Genomic DNA, 5,584 nt, shown 5'->3' on the forward strand with positions numbered 1-5,584 from the left:
TGCCAATTCACAAGGGTTTCCCAGGCAGGGTCAGTCGGCCGTTGGCTTCCTCTGTGTTAAAGCCAAGGTGTGCCTGCTGTAGATGCACACAGCTGCTCAACATGCAAGTTGCCTTTCTGCACGTAGAAAGATACCGGACCCTCATGAGAGCAGCATGCTGGGCTTCCATTGCTTCTGGGGCTTGTTTGGCTCTTCAATTGCGGTTGGCCTCTTCACCTCTGTCTCACATACCCACAGACTGGGTATCGGGTAGCTTTATTGCCCTACATTGCTGAGGGGCCGGGATCACAGGGAGGTGGGGCAGAAATCCCTGGAATGTGGTGGGGTGGAATTTGGGAGGGCAGGGTTGGAGGAGCAGACATCAGCGGACTGTGATGCCACAGAGCCTGGAGATTGGTCGTCCTCCCTTGCAGAACACGACTTCACAATTTGCCAGTTCCTTTAACAATTTAACATTACTTTGTTGTAGAAGGCTGTTAGCTGTGCTAAGATGAGAAACGACCAGCTGGCTGGGAGGGGCTGTATAAAAGTTCAATAATAATTTTTTTTTAATAACATTTTTAAAAACCATCCCACAGAGCTCTCCCCCCATTAGTTATGTATCTTTTTATCCCTGGTTTTCTCCAAGAAGGTTTGCTCTGTGCCCCTAGTTCCCGCCCCCAATTTCGTCCTCCCTGCAATCGTGGGGGGATGGGTTATGCTGAGGGTCCAAAGTCAGCCAGAGAGCATTCCTGGCATCTGTGGATTCGAACCTGGGTCTCTTCTTCAGCCCTAGAGCAGCAGTTTGACTAAGGCAAAAAAAAGAAGGGAGGTGCCCACTCAAAAGAACTAATGTCTCCCAAAATATCGAAATAATAAAATACATGAAAAAAAAAACACACAACTGGCGTAAATCAGGATAGAAAAAATCATACAGAGATCGTATACAAACTGAAGAACATGAAAAATGGATTTTCTCGCAGTAAGAACCCGTCGTTGTTTAATGGGCAAGATTGAATTTTCTCTATTTATTGTTCTTTTCCAGCTTGTTTGTGTTTTTGGTTGCCACACCTTTCCTCTGCAAGGAAATCCCCTGTTGTATAACTAAAAAGGGAGTCCAGGGTCACGCTGCAGAAGCAGGCAATGCCCACCCAACTCTGTCTCTCCCCTTGAAAAAGTTACACAGTCACCAAAAGTCAGCTGCAACCACAGGATACCAAGAAAAGCCCCTTGGAGAAACCTGCAGCTTTGGGGGGGTGATCTCACTGGCCTCGTACCCCTCTCCTCCCCAGATTGGGCCCTCCCCAGCTCCACCCCCAGATCTCCAGGAACATCCCCTCCTGGAATTGGCAACCGTAATCAGGTGGCCAGTCGATCCACGCCCACCCACCCTTCACACACAAACACACCCTTGCAATAACCCGGGCCCGACTCCGCGAGCCAAAAGGAATCTGCTTTGGCTTGTCGATTCCTGGGAGGGTGCCGCCCTCTATTTATTTTCATTTTATTTATCCCGCTTATTAACCTTGTCGGACGTGGCGTCTCGGCTTCGGCTGAGCATTCCTGGTGCGCGGGGGCCTGAGTCCGTGGCGCCGAGAGAGCTCTGCAAAAGATGACTCGGGGCCTCTTGCCCCACCATCGAGCTCACAGGAACTTGTGCGTGGCGGAAGGTGTTTGCCCCATCCCCGCCACAAAGGTGTTTCCGAAGAAGCCCTTGCGACATCGTGCCTGGGCGCATCACCGAGGTCAGCGGAGGGTTTGCACGCCCTCCCCGAACCTATCCAACCCTCCTCGGGGAGGGGAAGAAATTGCCAGCGTGGCGTGGGACCGCCGTAGCATAAACACGCTTTCGTCAGCATGAAGAATATCCCAGGCTCCTGTCGCCCACCCCCAGCCATTCCTCAACTCAGAATTGGCAAGCCACACAGCATGGAAGCCAGCTGGGTTTTGAACAGGCCCCTTCTGCCCCCTCCTAGCCCAGGCCATCGCTTCCCTGTCGGCCTGAGGCGGGCCTGCCAGCTCGCACCCCCCCCCACGCAAACACCGGTCCTGCAGGGGCACTTCCCCCCTATTTCAGCTTCCACGTAGGAAGCATGTGCCCTCGAGAGCAGCACATGGGGGGGTCGCCTGGCCATCTTTAGCGTGGCTCGACAAAGCTCAGCAATGCCAGAGAGGGCTGTCCTCTCCCAATCTGGAACGGACCGGCCTACTTTCGGTGCCTCTGTTCTTGCCAACCTCCGAATCAGAGGCAGCGGGAGCCTTCCTGGGCCGGAGCCCATCTGATGTCTGAACCAGCTTCCCAATCTGGCAGGAGCTGAATCAGCCCAGCGAGGGAGGGAGGCTTGGCAGAGAGGCCTAAACGTTTGAGCAATTGAGCCGGTGTCGACACAGAATACAGTTCAGGAGACCTCCCTTTTCGCCCCCAAACACCAGCCTTCTCCCTGTCCTGTCTAGGCTTGCTGCCTCTCTCTTGGGAAATTCCGTGGGATCTGTGGATGGATGGGATGTCACGTCACTCTAGGACTTCCTGAACTCTATCGTATACCATAGAGTCCTTCCTCTGGAGGCACCATTTCCCGCAGCTGTTTGGAGATGAGTTTTGATTCCAGGAAGGACTCTATGGGGGGGGGGTCACCCCTAAACCCATCCCGTAGAGCCAGCCCGTGTCCTTGAATCCTGCCCCTCTCCTCTGCTTTCCCCACCCCAAATGCCCTGCTCTGGGGACGTCCCTCCATCCCAGACTCCTTCCTTCCTCCTGCTGCCCTACCGGTCCATCCGGCTGGTTAATTCCCCAGTCAGTTCGGCACAGCCTGGGTGGAGCTGCCCTAGGTGCCTGTTGCAGCAGAGCCACGGAGCTGTTTTCCTGTCAGAATCCCCATGCCGTCTTCCTTTTCCTTCCTCATCCCGTTCTCAGGAATCAGCCCTGCTGCTTGCCACGTCTTCCGAGGGGTGCAGCTCTTTTCCAGGGATTCTCCGCTTTGCTTCCTCATCCCCTTTGCCTCGGCGTGGCTGGAATGCAGCAACAATCCGAAAGTCACAAGCCTCTCTTGCGGGTTGCCAACCTCCAGGTCTCCCAGAATTACAGCTTTTCTCACAGGGATAAGTTTCCATATGCAAGCCCAATTTTTTCTCACTGGCAGCTATAAGACTGCATTTCTGCCATTGCTTCAGCCCCTGGATGCTGCTTCCGTGCCAGGGATGGCCAGCCTGCAGCAAGGAAGGGGGCACCTTCGAGGAGGCGCACGGGAAAGAAGAACAAGTCCAGAGGGCAGGGACCCTGGAGGAGTTGCATCGCTAGCCCTGCCTCATCCAGAACATCCCTGAGTCAGGGTATCTCCTAGGAGAGGGTCTTGTGGAGGCAGCTGGGGGAAATAAACTTCTTGCAGCTGCCAGTCAGACAGGGCAATGGTGAACCAGGAGGACGGAAGGTCAGACTCTGGTCGGCAGCTTCCTGTGCCTGTGGACAACGCTACATGTGGGGTCTCGTGTCTGGTTCATGCACATGTCTGGCTGCTTTCCATCAAAGGAATGGCCCTCCATGAGCCCCATACGGCCAGCGGTTAAAGGACCAGACTCGGGTCTGGGATCTGCAGATTTGAACCCCCGCTCTGCCGTGGAATCTTGCTGGGTGACCACAGGACGATCACATGCCCGCAATCCAAGCTGTTCCTGGAGATTTGGAGAACGGATCCTGTGGAGGGCGGGGTTTAGGAGGGGAGAGGCATCCGTGGGGTATAACGCCATTGAGTTCACACCCCCCCAAGCTACCTGGAGATTGGCAACCCTAGAACTGATGCGCCCAGGATGGGGAGCAGGAAAGAGAGAAGGCCTGAAATTCTCCTTCTCCTTCCTGTTGGGGGCTCTTATGCCTTTTGGAACTGGCTGGCAGGCGGAAATTCAGCAGGTGCAGTTGTCCTGATGGACTTGCTGTATATTGCAGATCTGGAGTGTGCGGACATAGATGGAGGTCGTAGTTCTCGTCCTGGGCCTGGCCCGGTCCAGAAGAGTGAAGGGCAAAGCCACAAAGGTCCCCGGTTCCACCCCCAGCAGCTCCAGGGAAAGCCTTTCAAAATACCAAGTGCTGGGAAAGTCGCCTCTCTGCCTGAGTCCCTGGGCAGCAGCTGCCAACCAGAGTGCTGAGGCCGGTTGGACGGAGGGTCTGACTCAGCATCCAGCAGCTTCACATGAACCTTCAACGCAGGGATCGGCTCCTGCACCTGGCCCATGCCGCCACACCTTTCTCCACCCCTCTTTCCCCGTGGTGGAGCCTTTCCGCAGCCTGTTCTGACAGGCGCCTTGGCATGAAAAGAGCCTTTCCCAAATTCAGCTCTGCATCGGGCAGGATCCCATCCTGAGTATGAACAGCTCCTCGGGAACAGAGCGGGTCTGCTTGGCTGCTTCTAGCAGAGCTCTGGAAACCTGGGGAGAGGAGGCAAGAGGGAAATCACCTAGACCCCCTCGGGAGAGGCATCTGATGCAGCGGGGGACTCCAAGCAGCAGCATCGGGGCCTTACTGGGCAGGGGCTCAGCCCAGGAGGAAAAGCCCCTAGAAAGAGCCAGAGAAATCCAGCCAGGCAGTCCACATGTCTGAGAAGCATTCATGAGCTGGCGTGAAGAATGGTGGCAAAGAAGATCCACCGGTGTGCGTTCAGGAAGGTTTTACAAATCAGTTCTCGGGGAATGAATGCCCCATGGCCGCTTTGTGTATTCCCTTATCTTCTCTCCACCCCACAGTCACCGTGCTGGGGAATCCCAGGCCAGCCTGATCCCATAGGAAGCTGAGCAGAGCCAGCCTGCCTAGTACTTGGATGGGAGACCTCTCGAGAGTTGGGTGGCATTTCCTCCAGGGGACACGAGGGGTCAGGACATGGGAAGCCACCTCCCGGATACAGGACAGATGTGCCATACAATGAATGAATGAATGAATGAATGAATGAATGAATGAATGAATGAATGAATGAATGATTATACTTTGAATAAAACTTGGTTGGTCTTCAAAGCACCACTGGACTTCAAACAACCTGCCCAAATCTACTAAAATAACTGCATTTTAAAACAGTGCAAGTTACATTTTGCTGCTTCAATCAAAAACAAGATTCAGGGGGCAGCACAAAGAGGAGGCTTTGGAAAAAACTTGGACGCTCCTGAGTTTTGAGTGTCAGACTACAGCTAAGGGTCCCAGGTTCAAATCTCCCTTCAGCGCAGTCCCACTCACACCTTAGAGCCCAATAAGAGTTCTGGGAAAGCAGCTTTCAAGAGTTTCCCAGGCACTTCTCTCCCAGTGCTCTTGTGGGACTGGGAAGGGCTCCTGGCCCACGCTCTCCGTCCAGGTGTTCTACTGCAGGCCCCCACAGTCCCCTGTGAAGCCACTCATGGTCCTCAGCACAGCCCACCTCGCAGGGTTGTTGTGAGAAGAAGCAAGGACAGCCTCCAGGTTCTTGGAGGAACAATGTGATAAGGGGGCAGGTGTGTGTTTGGGGGCCGTAAGCTCTAGGGTGCCGCCTGATCCCCCCACGCCCACTTCCCAGGTCAGCGGGGACACCCCACCCTGCCCCGCCCCGTGCCTGTGGAGTGCGTCACCCCCCAGCCCGGGGAATTGGTGCAA

The sequence above is a fragment of the Paroedura picta genome, chromosome 16, assembly GCF_049243985.1.
Source record: "Paroedura picta isolate Pp20150507F chromosome 16, Ppicta_v3.0, whole genome shotgun sequence".
Lineage (NCBI taxonomy): Eukaryota > Metazoa > Chordata > Lepidosauria > Squamata > Gekkonidae > Paroedura > Paroedura picta.